The following is a 22,412-nucleotide window of genomic DNA, read 5'->3' as shown; positions in this document are numbered from 1 at the left end:
TTTGTTTTCAGTACATAATGACCCCAGCAAATAATGACCCCAACCAACAAGAAAAGCTTGTTTGTCTTTTTAATATAAAAAGTATGACTTTATATGTTACCGGCAGCATAGATGTTAAAAATGTACCACCAGCGTGTTTAAAGATCATTTGTTGATTTTTTGTTCATGAATTACCTTTTCTGTTGTGTTTTGTTTTCCAGGTTAATAGGCAGGAAAGAGGATTCACCTGATTGAGGTCATCGCTGTAGTGATGTCAGCAGCTGTTTGTGCCCAACCCCCACATATCTGGTTTCACAATGCTCACGTTTTGTAATTATACTTCTCACTGCAGCACTATCCCTATTCCACAGCACATTGTGTATCACTTCCTCCCAGAGTGGAGTCCTTTAATAACTCTCTGCTTTACTGGTAATTATCCTGCTCTCCCGTGTCCATGCTGTGAGAAACATTACTTGGTTATTACTTTGACGGCTCACTTCTGCACAGTTCAGGGCTCTGGCTGCGGTATGCAGTCAGGACACCTTTAAGCAGCCAATCAATGAGGTGTGAATAAATTAATGTCGACTGAACAGTTGGTGTTTAAACCTGAGCAACGCTTTGATCTTATGGAATATTTAGGATTGCTGTGCTGTAGGGAGAAGTAATATTTATACCTATTAAACATTTTCACGCTTTGTGATCTTTTAACGGCAAATGGCAATATATTTTATTGGGATTTTATGTGACAGACCATAATCAGACATAACTGCAAGGTAAAATGATACCTGGTGATGTGCTGAGACACCTTTACTGAGATGCCACTAAAATAATCCACATAATCTGTTACCCATTTAGAAGTAATTTATTTTGGTTAAACAAGAGTCCAGCTATTCTGTGAAGAGCTCTGAGTTTCGGTGAGCATTAGCAACCAAACAGAAGAAGCGTAAAGGTCAAGTGACACAACAGGCAAGCTAGGGATACATTTATGAAAAAAGATATAAAACACAAACACAAATTGCCAAACTTTCAATATGTCAAGGAGAACAATTTTCTGTCCATCATCTCAAAATGGAAAAATAATGACACAGCGACAAACCTACAAATATGTGGTCATCTCCCTAAACTGAGAGGCTGAGCGAGGTGAGCATTAATCCCAGAGGCTTTGGGTCTTTCTCATCTGGAGGAAGATCAAAGATCCAAAGCCCAGGAGAAAGATTAGGAGCAAATGTAGAATCTGTTGGTCTAATAGCTACGCTCTTCACAAATCAGCCCTTTATTCTGCAACAAGAAGAAAACCATTGTTCAAAGGCATTTTTCCCACAGCAAACACATGGGTGAACCTTTGAGGTTGTCAATAACTAAGTGTGGCAAGAAAGTAACACCACACATCGAAGTGGCATGACAGTGGTGATGGCGGAAGGAATTTGCAATTAGTGGGTTGGCAGTTCGATTCCCTCCTCCTCTGTGTCCTTGGACAAGACACTTCACCAACATTGACTGCTGGTGGTGGTCTGAAGGCTGGATGGTGCGATACATCAACTTGATTGGTATGAACAATTATTTTATTGTGCAAATCAGGTAAAAACGTACAAATCAGGTAAAAACGTACCCCAAAGTGCTTAAGGCCGCAAAAGGTGGCTGTAAAGAAATGACTCAGAATACAAATACAGCCAAACCTTTTTTCTACAATAAAAACATGACATCGTTTTGATTATAACGTGGGAAAATGCAAAGATTTTCAAGGTTGTATGAACAATTTTGTAGGGCGCTGTATTATATAGTTTCCTGCCTCTCGTGAAGCCCTGTTAGGATGTGTCAAGCCAAAGGTCGCAGAGGTCAGCAGAATAAGTTGGCACCAAGCAAAATGGCTGTCAAACAGCGGCAGAGATGCAGAGAAAACAGATGGCTGCACAGTCTGCAGTCTGTCGCTGCTGATATCACAGACAGTGCTTTAAATCCTCTGAACACTTGTATGGATTCTCATTGACTTACTGAGACCGTATTTGCTCATAAGCTGTCATTTAAATTTTGTTGAAGGTATTTACAAGCATTGCAGGCGTCAAGTTCTGTGAAATATGCAGCAGCAGTTTGATGACTAAATGAAATCAGTGGCCCCACTAAACCATCCCACCCCAGCCTTCCTGTAAATTCTCTCATCTCCTGGCATCGCCTTTTATTCATCCCGTGGGAATGAAGAGCAGAACAGCCCTGGTCTGCCCATTCATCAGAATCAACAAATTTGTTCAGTCGGGGGTGATGGAGGTTTATGCCTTATTATGTCTCTCCAGGGATGATGCAGCGGTCCTGCAAACAAACTCCTGAGGTATTTGTGGAAATGTGCGAGGAGCTAAAAATATTCATGTTTCCTCACAACAAACTGGCCACTGCTGAAGATACTAATCCAGAATTTGGCAAACAATCTCAGCGATCCATCTGCTTACTTTTCTCCCCACCATATCACTCTCTTTCCTCTGCAATCCCTCCATAGTAAGTCTTTGTTTTTATTCTTTTCTCCATTCCTGCCAGCTGTCATTCGCAGCATACTCGCAGTATGTCATCTTTTGACAGGCCAGCCCACTTGCACAATGTGATAACGCAGCGGTGTGACTGCTGCCTCTTCTGTCTTGAGTGACCACCCTCTTATTCAGCATCCGCCGAAGATTATTTCTTCAATTTTAAGCCATGATAAGGCCCCACATGTGTGGGCGGACTTGGGTGTTTGACTGATTTCATTAGTTCCTTGAGATTATCAAAGTGTTTCTGAAAATCCTATACGGGTCTGCAAAGGAAAGCGCTTTATTGGATCCACATTATGTACAAGCAATCACCATATGACTTGCTGTGGCAGCAGAGCTGTACAGAGGAAGAAAAATGACATTAATCGCCTTCCTCTGGAGCTCTGAATGTTTCTGAATTTATCAGCGTAGGATGCAGGAGAGGGGGAGTCTTAGCTGAAGAGGACTGAGAGTTTTCATAGAGAGCACCAAGGGTTGTAGCTGTTCATTAATTCTCTCCATCTATGCAAGAAGGCTAGCCAATTTATCAACCAGACTAGTCTTTAATGGAAACAGATGCAACCTGAATACCTGAAGGAAGGAGTAAACAAATTATTATTAATCTTCTGTGCTTATTAAACCATTACAACTGAGTGATATGGGTGTACTTGAATTTTGCTGTAATACATCTTTGCTTTGCTCCCTGATGGGTTTTCCAGTGGATAGAGGTTGGGGGTGTACAGAAGAGATGATACATTCCTTCAAAATTATGCATTTATCTGGCATTAATGTACACTTTTCAAGAATACAAAACTGCAAAACAAAAAGTCCAGTCTTACATTTTGAAAATGAACAATTGTTGCGGTTTTGCTAAATATTTGTCACAGACTTCTCGTTATAATTGCCGCCACATTTGCAGCAGCCCTGACAGCTGGTTGACAGCTCCTCACAAACGTCTGTCAACAGGAACATCAAGCTGTCTGCTCATTTTACTCTTGAGGACAATGATAAAAAGTATCACTCAAAATCTGAATCTATAATGTTTTCTTTAAGATTGATGGTGGGATGAGAACGGATTGACAAACTAGGGCCTCATCTGGTTCCAAAGATGAACCTTAAAGGGAGCCTCTCATTTCACAAGTCCATCTTTATTCCAACCCTTTGACTCATGAAAGAACGAGATGAAGTGGTCTTTCTCCACTGTTTTTCTAAAATCTGGTTTAGCGATACCGTGAGCGGGTCGGTTATCCAGTGAGAAATCAGAGTAGATCTTGTGCTTCTTTTCCTGAAAAGAGTCATCTTCAGTTTGGTCATCTGATCAGCGCCTTCTCATGGAGGTTTCCCCTACTGGATTGAGTTATGTCAACTTTTCTGTCAGATCATATCAACTCTCTTGATTTTGCTGAAGAAAAGCATCTCTGCATATTTTTATTTATGACCTTACTGACAACTATTTAAATCCCAATTATTTGCGAGATTCAAAGGAAAATACATGGAAATGTTTCGACAGTGCAAAAAAAAAAATTAAAGGAACAGAAGAAAAGCTGAGCATGACTAAGTAAAACTTTCTCATATGTTTTATTATGTTAGAAGAATCGTTGGGAATGCTGTGACTGTTTTATTGAAGGGGACAACTGTACTACTTTTACTGTCACTTTGAACAGGTGGTTCACATTTTAGATATCTGTATGAGTACTAGCAGCATGCCTTGAAACTGTAATAAAGCGCCATGAATAATTGATGGTAAGGAGCCCAAAGACACTGTTTTCACAGGGATGCATTATGCTACTGCAGTGTATCAATGGCCAAAGACAAATAATGTCTGTTCTCGTGATTTAACAAAGTGTTTCCACTTGCCCATTAGGAGCCACGTCACAGGGTGCGTCAAGAAAACCCACTTGACTATTTACCCTGGTAGTTACGCTGCCCACGGCTTGAAGAAACGCTTAAAATAGGAGCTGCTTCTCTTCTGTTCTCACACATTTGAAGTGCTACTGATCAATGGCGATTGGCAGAGGAAATGGTGTGTGTTTGTGGTTCTGTGGAGGCGTGGTGTGTTTTATTTGTAGACTGCTTAAAATAGTCAGAAAGGGTTTTTTTTTTTCCCCTGCGTATGTAAACTTGTTTATGCTCATTACAGTGTGGGTGCTGAAGCAGACAAACTTTAGAGCAGGACTTCAGGCTGCTGGTAATGAAGTAGACGCACGCACACACACACAAGAGTACGCCCAGCAGGCATTAAGCTCAGTCATGTGTGTTATCCTGTAGAAGAAGCTTAGCCTACAGTTTTCAAATTGAGCAAAGTCAAAGGTTGGAGAAAATCCAGTTCCTAGTATACCAAACAGTCAGTGGAGGCTGTGGAAGACGACGTTTCACAATATGAGCCACTCTGGTCGATATTCACGCATTAGCAGCTTGAGTTGCTTGGTTTGCAGAGGGATCAGTGTTTTAACAACAGCTGGATGGACATTTTTAAGCCAGATTAGCTCTAAGTATCATTATAAGAGAAAACAACAAGCTGCCAAATGTTTTTTTCTTTTCCATGCACGTCAGTGGTTTCCTGAAGAGCTGCTTGGATGTTTTACCTGCGTTTTATTTAAAAAAATGTTTGTTACATGCATGGGCTACAACCTCCAAGATGGAAGTACTTTTAGTTCAAAAAAATTAAGATTCTCTAAAACAAAATAAATGTAACTGTTATCTCTGCTTATTTTTACATGCTCGTTTTGTTTTGAGTACTTCAGTTTTGGTGTGAATTTTATTTCGGGTAGAGTGAGAAAATGGGTGAGAGTTGTCAACTCTGGAAACCAGTTCACTTTATAAAGGTAAGTAAATGTTTCTATCTGCTTTACAATCGATAAAGATTGAATTCCTGTGGTGAAATAAAGGGTTGTATGCCGGGAACCGTCTTCACTCTCTAGAAAATTCCCACCTTTTCTCTCTGCATGCTCATGCCGCCGCCGTACAGAGTCCGACCTTCACCTGCAATCATCTAAAAAGCAAAGTCAGTAACTATCAAATACCAGATCAGATCCACTCACTGTGATAGCAGTTTAAGTCTTATCTCCTCCTGTGGGATTAGTTAGAAAAAAATCCACAAAAAAACTGAGGAAAAGATTTTTCTCAGTCAAATGTGAGAAGGTTTTATAACACTGCAGCCCACTTGAAGAATACTATTTATAAAAACAATACTTATTTTGGGATGATGTAGCTGTTTTTGCAGCCCAGTTGCATCAGGGTCTTGACTCTGGTCTGTGTGGGCCGTTTTGTGTCTTCTCAGTGTTTCTTGTCTCCAGGTGCTTTGAATTCCTCCAACTGTTCTACAGCTTGTTCTATAGATTATTAGTTTTTCTATAATTTCAACCTTCTGCTGATGACTTCTCCCTGTCTGTAAACGTTTAAAAAAAAAAAAAAGTAATCTGGCAAACTAAAGAACGTTTTCCATTTTCCTTTCTCTGCAAAAACCAATAGCAGGTTTCCACACTCTGAGAAGCTACTGCAGCAATACTTATTCTGACGCTCAGTTTGTTTTTTCTGTAATTAATTTCCCTCTCGTCTTCTGAAAACAACATCTGTAAAACCCAAGCTAGCACCCCACAGGAAGAAAAATCAGCATACATTTTGAAACAGCCAGATGTGAGCAGATTACAAAAAAAATGAGACAAACAGCTAAATGCCTCCAGAACCTGAACAAAATAGTTTATTTAGTCTTATCTCTCCCCTGTTTATTAACAGCTAATAAGTAATGCTTACCAGTTGCCCACTCAGTTCCCCCTTCAGGCAGTGGAAACGGAGGTGAACTGTGCACATCTTGTGTCTGCTGAGGACAGAAAGAGAGGTCACTGTGTGGGTTTGAAGGTCACACCTCGGAAAATCTTCATCTGATGCCGAAGCGACGGAGGACATAAAATTAAGAGTGAAACTTTGAGCAAGTTTCTTGAGTTTGAAACTTGTTCAAACATTGTGAGTTTGAGCAAATCAAACTCACAATGTTGTTTTTAAGATTTATTCTTAATGATGATGATGCAGCTCTATGGTAAATTTAGAGCTCTTGTTAGTGGTGCAGTTGGGGTGGGTTGTGCTCATTTGGAGGATAGTTTTGTTTTGACCAACATTTAATAGCTCTGACCTCAGCATTTATATTGCGTCTTTACAATGGCCAGCTAAAAAAAGCAAAAAAGTTGTTCACAGACATGGATTAATTAAAGAGTGTTTACTTAACAGTTGAATATGCTGTAGCTTTGTAAAATAGACACTCCTCTCAAAAAAAACAAAAAACATATTGGGACAGTGAGAGTAGTTTCTTTATTTCTGTTGAAAACTGGTTTCAAATCAGAACATTTATATGAAATCAAATACTGGAGTCCAGGTGTTTACATTGGATCTACTATACAACTCATAAAGTTACTGATAAGAATGTAATTCATCACATTGCTCATTAAAATATATGTATGGGGTTTTCCTGTGTGTTTCCACCATAGGTTTGGCTTCAACTTCTACTTTTTTCTGTTCAGATTGGCCATGTTAATTCACCTTCCCGTTGTAGTTTGACCAAACATTTCCTTCTTCCATTTAGTTTTGAATCAGTCATACAAAAAAATACAAAAAAAAAACAATTAAATATTCAGTTCTTTTAACAGGAATTGTTCGCATGTGGATGTGAGATGTTTCAGAGGTTTCTTGCAGGTACAGCCTGTTTCAAATCATCTTACAGCATCTCAATGAGATCCAGATCTCAGCTTTAACTCTGTCAAAGACTTTCCATTTCCTCACTCTTAAGCAAGCGCTTGGTGGATTTAGTGAAACATTGTGGGTCTTTGCCTTTCTGATTTCAGATCTGCTTCATCTTCCTCTTGAAAGACTTGCTCTTTAAACTTTAAGAGTCATTATCTCACCATTCATCTGTTAATGTCATGACGTCATTTCATCTCCAAGTGCCTTCTTTTTTTATGTTGGTAATAAAGCTGTAACATTGTGAAGTCTTGCAGAGATTTTGTTTTTACTGTTGCAGGACGGTTGCATAGTACTACACTTTGTATTGACTTGTAGCTGCAGTGTCAGTCTGTCGTTCAAATGAACCTCAGGCACCGTTATGACTGCAATGTGTGATAATTGCTGTTCTTGTTCATGAGTGAAATGGCTGCTGACATTCCCTCTGAAGTCTCAACACCCTGTGCTGAGAGTTTATACAAAAAAACGATTTCCATTAATGTATCTGGTGACACTTTATTTGAAGGGGCGTGCATAAGACTGACACAATACTGTCATAAATATAACATTACACCTGCTATCAACATGAAGGAGTCTTTGTGAATGTTGTCATGACGTGTCATTCGGTAAATAATGACACTTTTAGTGCAAAGTTGACCTTTTTAATGGACTTTCAATGCAAGTTTTAGTACAACTTTAGTACAAAAAATCATGAACACACTTTCATGTTCATAAAAGGTGTCATGTTATATTTATGACAGTGTCATGTCAGTTTTATGCAGCCCTTCAAATAAAGTGTTAGCAGCAGCGCTTTGGGAGTAGAGCTGCTGCTTTTCCACATTGAGAGGAGCCACTTGAGGACTCGGGGGTTCTGATTAGGAAATCTTCATTATGTCTCCCTGGTGAGGTGCTACGGGGACGTCCCACCTGGATGAGACCCAGGACACGCTGGACGGACTGTGTCCCTCGGCTGAATGCCTTGGAATTTCCCTGGAGGAGCAGGCACCAAGTGGCTGGGAAGAGGGAAATCTGGATATCTCTGCTTAGGCTTCTGGCCCCAGATGAGAGTTAGATAACGGATGGATGTTGAATAAACAATATTAACATGCAGGTAATCTTTGAATATATGAAAATTTAAAAGGAGTGAGATAAGATGATAATCAAAATATAGGTTCAATTAAAAGTAAAGTTGTCAAAATGATAAAAAAAATTTTTTTATAATAAAACACTTCATACATTTTACGACCCTCGAGTTCATATGAGGCTCATTTACACACCAGCTGATGACCTGAGATGAAATGTTTCCTCACTGGGAGTCTTTTTAGTGCAGCACTTACTCCTGTGGAGGGGCCATGTCTGGTCCTGGAGCTTCTTCATCAGAAACACTTGCCTGCTGCAAAGAGCCGTGTAAGATCAGTGGGAATAAATGAATAAAAAAAACCCCAAAGGAACCAACAGCCTACAGACATGAGAGAAAGCCTGTTTCACAAACTACAGGTGTCACATGAGCTATTAGCATTGCCTTTTTCAGAATAATGAGCTGAGGAGCTGGAACAGGCCCGCTTCATTAAACACACAATGAAGGCCATCAATAGTATCTGATCGGGTGTGGATTGAGATGTATTATTGATCCAGTCCTATATTAGCTGAACTTAGATACATACTGATGATAGATTATACAAACAGATTAGCTCTTCTAGCATTTGTGAACATCACAGTTAGATATAATTCTTCCTAGACGCTGCAATAAATCAGGTTGGATATTCTGCTGCTCTTGTGTTGACCTTTACGATTGACTGTCAGCATGCGGGTCTTAAATTTTGGTGTTGCTCTTAAATGGTAAAATATTAATACCTTCAGAGGCACGCAGGGCTAAATGTGTTAGCAAAATCCTGTTTGCTTTATTCTCCGGAGTCTGTAGCAAAGACTTGCTGTAGATTACAAAAATAGCTGCATTTTCAAACCAGGAGGTAGCGGAGAGATTGTTCTGGAGCTTTCAAAGTACAGTTCCCCAAAAACACTTTGATTTCGCTCTGTCAAAAATAAAGCATTCGCTTGAGCGATGTCAGTAAAAACAAAGCATACATGTCTCTAATTTGCCTGCAAAGTGTCAGCAAAAACAACTGCCTCTGCAGAACGTCCCTGATGAAATCAGGCGAAATGAAGGAAGCAGAAATTTATTTTTAAAGCTATAGACATAGCAGTCAGCCTCGTTCTGCTGCTAGGTGCAACGGATGTCATCTGCGTCAATTTCATTGTCTGCAGCATCCTTATTACCATTTTACGTCGAGGCGGAGAGTCTTCTGGCAAAGAGCTGTACACCTAAGAACGTAGTTGGAGTGAATTAATTTAAAACAGCATTCAGACTCTGACTCGAGATATTTTTAGTAGCTTCACTTGTCGAGGCTGCAGGGAGTGAATGTCCAGAGCTAAAAGGTAAAGAGGTAAAAGAAGAAAAAAAATCTCTGCTGGGACCTTTCCCTTTCCTGCTGAGCCGATAAGAGCTCTGAATGAAGAAGCAGGAGCGTGTGAATTATTATATATATATATATTTTTCCCCTTTACTCCAGCAATCCTCCCCTTGGGTATTTAAAAAGCAGCTCCCACTAAAACCAGAGGGTATAAAGCCTGAAATCATTTAAATGCGTCAACACAATGCGTCTCTCCTCTAATAACTAAATTACCAGAATAACAATTTTTTCATAATTGGCACATTATTGCAGGTTGGTCTGCTGTGAAGCTGCACCTCTTTATTATTATATATAAGTCTTTTTGTTATGGTGCTTACAAAGACGAATTACCCACATCCCAGAGACTGTTCCAGCGGGCGATACTCTGTATAAATCAGCAGCCGCTCTCGGTGTATCACATCCTGGTTTATCTTCACAGAAAAAGATAAGCCCACGAAGGTCTGAGGGGAGGGGAGGCTGGGGAAAAAACACAGGAGACATCAGCACTTTCACATTCTTAACCTCAGCTCCGGGTCAGAAAACTGATGGTGACTACATTTAACAAGGAATCATGGAGGGGATTTGTTTGTTTTTTCTCTTAAATACAAAAAGAGAAAGATTTCCCCCTGATCTGATTTTATAGTTTGTCTAAAAGATGCAGAGCAGAAAGATATTCAATTTCTTAAACTACTTCTGAGACATATTATTATTATTATTGTTTATTAAGCTTTTATATTGTTTATAACCAAACATTTGTCAACCTCGAGACCAGACCATCACAAAGTCGCATAAAACTGAAACTAGTAAGTAAAGTCTGGACTTTAACACACTTTAATCATATCAGTGTAGCTGCTGCTGTGTGTTTCGGATCGTTTTCATGCAGAAAGGTGAAGCTCCGCTGCAGTCGCAAGCCTTTTGTAGCCGTTAACGGCTTATCATTCAGGATGACATTATTTTGCACCACCATCCATCTACAAACGTCTGAGACATTCACAGAACGGCCCGATTTGTATCAAAGGATTTTATTTAGATCACATGAAATACAAACATTTGAAGACCATGCCAGTCGTCAGCTCCTCTTGTTGATTTGTCACCTTAGATTTTCGTTCTTCCAGGTTTCCAGTTGCGCCGTGACACATATGAAACTTTAAGAGGGCATGAATACTTTATAAAGGCACTAATGATGTCTCATATTTTTAAGTGAGCAGCATCTGAGCAGCCAGCAGGTCCAAGTGGGTCCTAAAGAGTATTCCCCTTCCTCATGTTCACCTTCACACAGCTTGACTTATTAAAGGCAGCAAGTACAATTAATGTCACAAAAAAGTGAGCTTGGAGGGACGACTGATGTTGTAATGAATAGGGAATCCCTGGTATCTTTTAATGTTTTGGAAATCTAGGGAGATGAAGGAGAAAATTACAGCAGGAATCTTAAAAACGGTTGTTTTTATTCAGTAATCTATTAATCATGCCCTTTTTTTTAACCTTTTAACAATATCAATCACTTATGGAAGAAAGCCTGCACTCCATTGTTTGCTCAACCTTGAACGTCCTCTTTATTTTGATGTGTCAGGTTCTTGAAAAGATGCTGACCCGCCAAACAATTTCAGCAATGAGAGACGCAATCCAATATTCAACATCCTCCCATCGCCATGCCGGGCCGCCATGTTGACACTGGACTATTTTCAGACCAACATTAGTGCCAATTAATTATTCATATCATTTTTCATGCTTGGAGCCATGAAACATGTATTGGATTTTCTAGCAGGGAAAAGCAAAAAATACACTCGCTACATTGTCTGTCCAATGTTCTTCCCTTTTTCTTTTTTTTTTTTTTTTTGCAGAAAAAAAAAATCACTTATGGATTTCTTACTAATGTAAGAGTAAAGTTTTCTAGCCAGTTCTCAAGCTGCCATTTGTCACATTCAGCACAAATCTGTGCAGGTGTTAAGAGCTGCAGAAAGCAGCGACGGCATGCTGTCAGCCCCCGTATATCCCGCTGTACTGTCTGTGTCATTGTAAGTCCTTTTAGGCGTCCGAGACAAGACCGTCAAAACAAGATACCCAGGTGACTCTCAGATGCTGATGGGTGAAGCCAGATAGAGAGCACCATGACTTTGTAGAAATTATGTGTTTGCGTGTGTGTGTGTTGAAGGGGAGGTGAAATGCAACATCCTGGATGTTTAATCAGTGCTCATTCCTCTGAGATTCTCAAGAAATAATTGATTGAGATTAATCAAATTTTCCGTTTACGGCATTTAATACGTCTAGCACTCTTTGAGAGGTTTTTACTTTGCAGTTCTGATCATATCTAACATCAACATCATTCAGAGGAAAAAGGAAAGGAAGTAGACTTACAGTCTCTCTGAACAGTAAGTTTATTATGTTTTTGTGTTTCTTTTGTTTAAAGAAATCACATAAAAATTCACCTTAAACTTCATTTTGAGAAACACACACAACCTGTTTGCTTTAAATTTGTGGCAGATGAACAGATGTGACCCTGTGGAGGAAAATAATTTATCCATCCGATCTGAGCAGATACTGGCTTCACACTCATATGTGTATATGGTCATTTAATTTAGACTAGCTCTTGAATATTACTGTTTGAAAAAAATTTATTTCCCTACATTGCATTCAAAAGACTCATTCTTAATCTTAAATGAAAACTGTAAGCTTTGAGACATTTTTTCCATAGTTAGATGAAGGCAGACCATGTTTCTTTCCTGAAGTAATGAATTTTCGTGGTTCTAAATATTATACAGTAGTGCCACTCCTTAAGTCACCCACTTAAAGTTTTCTCTGCGGTCTGACTGCACATTTACAAGGAGATCACAGGCTGTGAACTCACGAGGAAGGAGGAGGTCACAGCAAACATAAAGAAGAAGCAACCAAGAGGAAAACTCCCGGCGCTCGTTGTGCTGATTGATAGTCAAACTTACAGAGTGACATTTGCCATCAGCAAGTAACATAAAAACGTTGCCAAATGTAAACGTAATGAAAGGACACATGCTCCAACACGCCGGCATCATCACACGCAAGACACGCAGCAATTTGAAATGGAAATCCGCCAAAGAAATGATTTCCACTACGGTCATTAAATCGTCATTTCTATGATGACGTATCGGAGCTGAGTTGTCGGAGCCGTGGTTAACTGAGCATCCTCCTTGATTGCATTCTGAAGGAAATGCATCTCGGCCTCCTGCTGGGAACGACTCTGGGATTTTACACCACGGCCCACTTCCACGTTGCCCGAGTGCTGACATGATGACTGTGTGGGAGCATCTGGTGAAATCACAAACATGTAGTGAAAGTACAAAGACATGTCTTTGAGTGGGACGTGAGGAAGTGTATGGGAAACAAAAGGGAGGAATAAAAAAAAAAAGAGAGAAAAAAGAGGGAAGAAGAGTAAAAAGAAAATGAGAGGATGAACAGATGTGTGAGAAAATCTCTGATCTGGACTGCTGACAGGTCAACACAGAAGGAAGAAGATGAACAAAATAAACGCCGAGGATGTTGTGTGAGGTGGTCAGAAAAATAATATACTGACCATTTTCAAATCCTAAAATCAAATGTTCTGAATCCATGAGTTTGATTCATCTCGGTGAAAGCGAGGAGAGATGACATGAAGGATGCGGTCAGGGTTGTTAAGCAGCGGAGCTGAGACAGGCTGCTCCTGTCAGAAATGAGTAGTGCTAAAAGAAGACAGACAAAAAGAATGAAATGTACATTTCAAACTCACTTCTTTCCTCAGAAACTTTATTTTTACATTTTGTCTCTTCATTTTTGTTTCCACTCGCTAGAAAGGCTTAAAGCGTTTCCATTAGGCAAACTCTTTTTGTTATTCAGTTACTCTATAATTTAGCAGGTTTGTTCAGAGGAGTTGGTTCCTCTGGGGTGTTTCTCTGCCCTCTTATCTGTTTCTCCAATGCAGGCTTGCAGTGCTCTTGATTCAGGGTTTTAATCAGACGTCCTCACATCACATCTGTTCAGTGATATTTAATCATATCACTAAACAGGTTGACCATTTGGACAGGATGGTGCAACATACAAATTTAGATTTCTTCTTTCTATTGGCCAACTAATGAAGTATTTCCCAGAGGATCTGAATGTAAAGCTAACAGAATAAAGGACTCTTCTACTCTGCTGAACAGACATTGTTACATCACGGCTTTCCATGCTAGGGAATTTTTTTGTTATTTTTTTGCTTCTGAATGCAGCAGAAAACTACATGTATTCTTTCCTCTTATCTGTTTTCCATTGTTGTTTTCCATCTTGTCTGACTGAGACAACCCAATGTTTTGTCACAGATTCCTTGAAAAATGTGCGGTTTTACGCTGATTGCTGTTTTGTCAGGGGAAATATGATTCACCGTTGCACTTCAAAACCACAAAATCAGTTTTGTTTACATGGGACATTACTGAAATCTGATTGTGTTTGGGCAGAATATGGGTGTGGAATTGCTAAGTGGTCAGATCTTCTGGGTTTTTTTTTTTGTTTTGTTTTTTTGTCATTCAGTATTACGACATAATATCCAAAGCATTTTTTCTGTTAACTAATTTATCTGCAGTGGAAAGAGAATCTGCAGTGGAAAGTAAAGATTATGGTGATGGCAAGGAGGCCTTCCAAACTCAAATACTTGAAGCTGATTGCAGCAGATGAACGATGAAGACGCCAGTGGAAAGATGCGCAATGCTTGTCAACAATTATGAGAAGCTTTTGGATGCTGTAATAAGACTTGTAAGTTAATTATAGAGAAGTATGTACATTATTTTTGACACATTGTTTTTTATCAGAAATAACCTGTTGCCAGATGAAACAGTTTTCTATGAGATTTTGTGTTTAAAATCTCATCTATTTTCAGATTTAAATCATCGAAAAGACACATTTTTTCACCCTCGTTGTTTCATCTTTGACAGAGAAGCTTTTCTTCACATGATGTACTACGCTGCTACAGACACACTTAGGAGAACCCTTTTTAAATTCAATACGTACAGTTATGATTCCAGGTTTGATCAAATTAATCATCATCCAACAAACTGACTGATCAGTGGGTTAAAAATGAGCTCAATAGATTTTGTTTGTTGGAGGTTGTGCACAGAGAGAAATCAGTATGCAGAGGAAGAAGATTCCGGATGTCCTGCCCTTGGGTAAGGACCCGGACACCTCTCTAGACGCTTTAAAGGAAATTAATGAAAGACCTTGGACTGCATAATTCATGTATATTAATGGTGAGGTAACAAAAGGCACTTCTAAAACTAAATGACTTTGCACCTTGTTAACACTTAGATAAATATAACATGAACGAGAAGCAAAATAGACTGACATATGAGGTTTAAAGTATGCTCGCCTCGCCATGTGGTTTAAAGCAGGTGAAGGAGGAGGATAATAACTCTGAAGCGGCTTGAGCAAATCGAGGAATCTCAGCAAATACCTTTGCAGCACCGGGATTATCTGGATCCCAGCATCAGGCTTTCTGTGTGGGAGTCTCGTCTCTGCTTCCCTCCTAATCTGCGCCCTCATTTGTCGTGAAAACCCTGTGACACGAATCCAGCCGAGACTATCTCATTTTTCTTCAGAGGGCTTTGCTCAGCATGCTAGGCCGCAGAGAATTTTATGAATGATAATAACAAAATGTATGAGGGCGATATATAACACAGTGTGCACTGGTTCTTATTGTTCCCATGAGATGACTGAGAAGAGATGATAGAGAGATGGCCTTTATTTTTCTCCGTCTGGCAGAATTATCACTCCAAAATATTTATGTGAGAAAACATAAAGAAGCAGAGACAAAGAGAGACAGCATTTGTGTCTTCAGGCGGGGACAGAAATAAACTAAGTTCACTGTGTGAACAAGAACAAATGTGTGAAAACCTCAGATCTTAAAAGCTCCACCATTATTAGACCCTATTTTTAAGTATTTGAATCAAAATGACGTTCCTAAAAGAGAAACAAAGTGTTGCCATGTGCAGCAATGATTTCTTTAGCTATTCTTGTACAATCTACTGCATAGTCCTTCAAAATATAAACTTTTGAACGCGCAATTATTTTTGGATGAGTCATGAGGTCAAATCATTATGAATGAATTAACAATTGAATCAAATTTTTATTTCGAACAATTAACCACTGAATGGAAAAATAGATAAAAAGAAACAAGATCCTCGGGCAGCATAGAGTGCAGTTCATAACCACAAAACGCATGTGAGCTAAAAATCAGACAACTTAGCAACCAGGAGATCAGCGATCAGTAGATGGGCCTGACTGATAGCTACACATATTGATATATTTTATATGTTTCCTCATTGACTCTACCGCCCCTTTCTAATGCTGTCCTGGGCAAATGCCCATGTGACCAATGTCAACAGCTACTGAAAAATGTTCACAAAACTGTGACAGCTTTATAACCCCAGTTATAAAAAAGTAGAGTAAAATTACAATTCCTCAATTTCCAAGGTGAAACGAATACTCATTAAATCCTAAAAACAGAAAAAAGTGTGTACTTAAATTACCAAGCTATCAGTATGATACAAAATAACAACTTACCTTGTTTTTAGTTATCTTTTAACTTATGTATTTCAGCGATTCAGCCATTATGTTTATAGTCTTTTCAGTAGAACAATGATTTTAGGCTTTATGTAATCATGTTGCAGCCTCCTGTTGAGAAGATTTATGTCATGAACTGAAATTATTCTGCAGATTCATCGATAGACTACCGGGAGAAACACTGCTATTTAGAAGAACTGTACTTGATTGGCATGCAGACCAGTACTGACTAATTCAAAACAAATTCCTGTATTTGCCTTTCCATGACATGCAAACCACAGTACGTCATAGGATTTATGGATTGAACACTCCGGGATTTACCAGAATTTATAGTTAAGTGCCTTTGCTCTAATATAACAGAACAATGTGTTCTGTTTTTACTGCTGCTGCCAAGCAAAAAACTACGATGTTATTTTGAAAAGAGCCATAAAAGCTTTTGGGCTAACATTCATGCATTGGTCTGGATTTAATTAAGTAATTCTGATAAAATAACTCTATTGCCTGTGGTTAATTTAAGATCTTTGCCAATGCTGCAAATAAAAAAAATAAAGAAAATTAAAAAAAACTGAATTTTGGCCAGGCCACTGCAAATCTCTCTTCTGCTTTTTCCCCAGTTGTAGGCTGAGGCAAACATTTCCTAAATCCTTCACAGCTTGGAGCTTAGACTTTATTAGACAGGTATGTTTTTGTTTTTAAGAGGCTTAAAATAAACCTTGTTATTGCCTGTGTGTTTTTTCTTTAAAGAAAGTGCACAGAGCACAGAGGAACCACATTTCCCCCTCTTGAGGTGAATGAAAATAAATCCATCACTCAGACCTAAAAGTATAATTAATGCTTGGAAACTAAGTCATTGAAAGGATAAGCGTAAGCCAGCAGAATCTTTTGCATGGTGAAAATACTCCAGCAGCTTAAATTTCATCACCGCAGGTGGCTTCCAGAGATTAACTAGTAGAGTAAATATTTTCTATAACGAGTACAAAGAAACTGAAAAAATTACTCGCTCATGTATTTAGCGTCCTTTTTTCTGATTCTCTTAGATAAAATCCAGCGGATCTAATTATCTTCAAACGTTACTTAATTACAAATTAAAGTCGATGTGTTTGCAAATGGCATTATGAAGTAAGTCTAAGGGGAGCAGCAGACACGTGGCATTAATGTTGTGGAGAAGTTTAAAGAGCATTTAGGTTATAAAACTGTATCCTAATATTTAAACAGTTGACATGGCACTGAGCAGTCAAACCAAACACAACATGGCCGTTCAGATAGACTGACAGATCAGGAAAGGATTCATCACAGAGGATCTGGATAGTTCTACTATTAATTATGCACTCCAACAATCTGACATTAATGGAAGAGTGGAATAAAGCAATAAGCAATTAATGAATTAATCAATTAATTACATGGTAAATTAAAATGAGCTTAATAATTTCCATTCTGATGATTAATATTTTTTAAGGTCAATTTTGTTTACAGAAACATCATAATTCATTTTACTTATGGCTTTGGGTGTGTGTGGCTTTTATTTCAGTTTTATTTGTTGCTTTTACTTGTTGGTTTATTTCTATTTTGGGATGTTAATTAAATTATCTTCCAGTCCCAGTATTACAGGTTTTTTATTTACAAAATTAATTGCAATTATCAATACATAACTTGAAAATAATCTCATCCATCCATTTTCTTGCACCCTTTTTCCCTCAGTGGGGTCGGGAGGGGTGCTGGTGCCTATCTCCAGCCAACGTTCCGGGCGAGAGGCAGGGTACACCCTGGACAGGTCGCCAGTCTGTTGCAGGGCAACACAGAGACACACAACCATGCACACACACACTCACACCTAGGGGCAATCTGGAGAGGCCAACCAACCTGACAGTCATGTTTTTGGACTGTGGGAGGAAACCGGAGTACCCGGAGAAAACCCACCATGCACCATGGAGAACATGCAAACTCCATGCAGAAAGACTCCAGGCCGGGAATCGAACCCAGGACCTTCTTGCTGCAAGGCAACAGCTCTACCAACTGCGCCACTGTGCAGCCATGAAAATAATCTCAAACAACAATATTATCGTTTATAATCATTTTAAAAAAAGATAACTTGTGAAGTTTAATTTGTTTTACAGTTGTATTTCTATTTTGGGGAGAATTCAACGATATTGCACTGATACTGTCACACTTTGTCCTGCAGCCTCGGCTCGTCTGATGCCAACTTCCTGTCTTCACCATCAGAACCACGAACCGGACCTGGGGTGACAGAACCTCCTCTGTAGCTGCTGCCTGTGGAAGAAACTCCTCCAACCATCAATGTCTGGATAAAACTATCCACATTCAAATCACTTCTCAAAACCTTAGAACTGATTTAATATTAACATCCTGTTTTATGCTTTCCCTGTGTTTTCTATTTTCCAGCATTTTGTATTTAATTGTTTTTCTTTTATAACTTTGTTTGATGCTCTGTAGTGTCTTTGAATCTTTATAGACGCAGTATACAAATAAAACGTTTTGTTATTATTTTAAAGAAAAATACTTTTTTCTTTGATAAAATGTTGCATTCTGTGTACTGAAAAGTTAAAATACATATTTTCACTTCACAATTATGATGATTTGTTTCAGTTCTTAACATAAAATCCAGTTAAAATGTAGTTATCTTTGTGGTTGTGACATTAAAATATATATAAGAAAGTATGAATACTTCATAAGGCACCAATTAGTCTGTTTGCAGCCGTTATGTGAAAAATTTCATAACTTCAAACAAAGACTCAGTATTTCTGTCATCCTCAGATTTAACATTTACCTCCATTTAATCACTTTCTGACAAGGTACAAAAGCCTCTGGTTGTGGCTGGAGCAGTGTGTGTGTGTGTGTTCGGTTGTGTCACACTGAATCAGCTCCCCTGCATAAATATGCAAATAGGAGAGGAGAGAGCCACTGGGTGTTTCACAGTCTCGTTACACCCCAACATTTGGACCTCTGAGTCAGTCAGCAGTTTGTCTGCTGCCAGCTTTGGCAGCGATTCCTCTGAGGCCATTTCAGCCTGTTGTTGTGGCGGCTGCAAGACTTCTTTCCATCTCTGTTCAGTCAGGGGTGGTTACTACAATAACTACCTACAACAGGGGTTGTCAAGTGAAGAAAAGTCCAGTGTAATTAGCTTAAGGGACTGCATTTTCCAGGAAAAAAACAGAAGCCGTTTATTCTGCCTCACTTCATATTTACTCACGTGTTCTCCAGTGATTTTATCCTCAAACTTAACAGCCCTCATGTGACCTCTCCACTCTGATTGTATATTAAAACATTGACAGTCTCACAGTCTCCTTTAATAATCTTCATGTCTCTGCAAACAGGAGCTCCTTTCACCTCTTCACTTTTGAGTCACAAGCTTTAACCTCTCCATGGCTGTGTAAATTTACATAGCTCGCCCAGATGTTGTTTGCAATCAAGGGTCAGAGGCCGGGGTTAAAAGGATTTGAGGGAAATGAGGGGGAAACGCTCACTGGGTGGTTTTGGAAACCGGCTGCCTTGTTTCACTTTGCACGCAACTGAAAAACGACCCGGTTCAGCCTGACTTCACTCCAGCACTGAAAGCTTTGCGTATGTGTCCGAGTCGCTGCCAGCACTAATGCTATCACCAAATCTTCCCTATCTGATGCAAATTTCAAAATGCATTAGTTCCTGCACCAATATGTGTTGCCATAGGAACAAACATAAATTCCCATCCGAGGGCAGGCAGGTGACGGAGGAAGCCTGTATAAGAGGACAAGTAATGGGTTTTTCCTTCGAAACAAACGCCTGAGAGGATTTTTCCGAGGCTGTCACATGAGCTACTTGGGTCAGCAGGTCACAAATTATCCAACAAACACCCAACGTCATGATACAATCTGTATATCAACGCTAAAGTATTATGTGACACATCTTCCAATATATGGGCTGAATCTTAATCGAGTTTCTATAACACAACAAATGCTGATGGTAAGAAAAGAAATGGAAACGATGAAAAAATCGATATGATGGATGAGATTGATGGTTTATCGGCTTCCTGGACTGATGGAGGCTACCTTGATGTGGACAGGTTGATCCAATGTGGTTCATTTAAGAATGGATGGGAAGTGGATTATTGTAATATGTATCAGGGGAGCAGGTTAAATTAATCTATAAATCAATAAACAAAAAATTGAGTGGACTGGTGGATTGAGAGATGAATTGAATGAATAATAAATGCTCAAATGGACAGGCGATACAAGAGAGAATGATTGTAGCGATCAGTCAGGATTACAAAAATGTAATCAAAATAAACCAAAACGTAGACTTAGGAGTCATTTTTAAAAACTGTTTATTCATAGATTGTTTAATACACAGATTGGCCTTTTCGATCAATCCCAAGAATCCCACACAGGCTCATCGTGAATTCGGCTCCATTGTGGTTGTAACAGAGAACCAAGAACCCAACCTAACCATGTTCCAGCTGCAGCTTAAAAATCATTACATCACTGAAAAAATACTTTTACTAACCAAATGCAAATAAAAGGTATTTAATGTGGCTTTTACCACATTTGTCTGCAGTCAAATATGACTCTGGTAATGGTCGATGCAGATCAAAGTTACAGAGCGATAGCTTGGGCTGGCTCTGCACCAGCTTACATGCTACGATCCACTGGCTGCTTCCTTAACAATTTGGCATCCAGCTCCTATTTCACAACAAGTCATTTATCATCTTTTGGATGTCACTAAAGATCACCCTGATCTCTGCAACTCATGGACACAAGAATATATGAGTGCCTAAGTCACTAAGTCATTTTCAAACAGAACTCTGGAAACATTGAACTACATTTGAAGGTTTAATTGCATTTATATATTATGCCGCATAAATGGAACAGCAGAGAGACAAGTAATTACCAGAGTATTCAGTAAAGCTCTATAATCGCAGAAATTGGACAGTGCGGAGGTGTCCTTTACTTATTTATGAGGATTAAACATGGAGATGTTTAATCGCTCATTTGGCCTGGCAGGAGTGTCCCATCACCAGGTTTCAATAAAGTCACAGTGCAGCTGGGGAGAAGGAACCGAGTTTTATGATTTGTTAACCGGCAGCCAGAGATATAATTACACATCTAGATCATATGGGGAGGCGACTGCCTTCCAGCAGTGGGACACATGGATGAGTGCAGATGATTTATCCTACCTTAACGCAAAACCTCACATTTTTTAATGCAGATGGAAAAAAATTAATATTTTGCTCTAAGTCTTCTTTCTCATTTTCCACTTGAATTGTGTCTCTTTGAGGCCACAGAGACACATTCACATCCTCAATGTGTAAAAAAAACTAAATGTAGCCACTTTTCACCAAAGCGAGAATAATTTAGCTTCCGCTGCTATAAATACTGACCGTCTTTTTTATTTATTTTCTCCCATTTTCATGTTGACTCACATTGATGTCCGAAGGGCAATGTACTTCTACATTTGCAGAAATGTTCTTAACAGAAAAAAAACAAGTGTCTGGAAAGTGCAAGGATTTCCCATTAATAAAATATAAACACCTGCTGTCAAGTCTTGCATGGCTGGAAAGGAGTTGGGGTGACATGAGGTTACAGGGGCTTTACAATTAATGTTTAGTTTTTCAGTGAATGAATAGTGACCGGCGATGTAATAAACATGGCAGGAAAAAAATTGTTCCTCTGCATTAGAATAGTTAGCACACTCCTCCTTCACTGTCGTTCATTTTCTGAACCCACAGGGTTATTTCATGTCACGTATTATGTGATAAAACTGCTTTCCCTAAAGCAATTTGTGCTACCAAACTGAATATTGACATGGAGTTATAAGGATTTGTCTTTGCTAGAGGGAGGAAAAAATAGTTAAAAAGAAAATGTTTCCCCTGCAATCTTCACACTAGGTGTTGAATATTTCATTAACTTCATGAGACCCACAAAAGCCCCTTACATGCTCTCACTTAAATTCAGGGCATTCTTAAACGTGTGGGGGGTGAATGGAAACAACGCTGCAGGGTGCCACACAGGCAGTGCACCTCCAGCGACGTGTTTCCATAGATACTCATCTTTTAATTGTTGGACAAAATTAAATCTCAACAGATTATTAGTTCTTATCTTTGCTTCATAGCAGAGACGGGCCTGTCATGAGAACAAATTTTGCTGGACAATAAATTGTCCCGGTAATTATTGAGATAAACGATAATGTTATTGTTTTGGGAGTATCTGTAAGTAATTTACTGGGAGTGACATAGTAAAGCAAGTTCACC

Source organism: Poecilia reticulata, chromosome 7 (assembly GCF_904066995.2).
Source record: "Poecilia reticulata chromosome 7, P_reticulata-male-v2, whole genome shotgun sequence".
Lineage (NCBI taxonomy): Eukaryota > Metazoa > Chordata > Actinopteri > Cyprinodontiformes > Poeciliidae > Poecilia > Poecilia reticulata.
The sequence above is the reverse complement of the archived record's forward strand: the minus strand, read 5'-3'. Positions refer to the sequence as shown.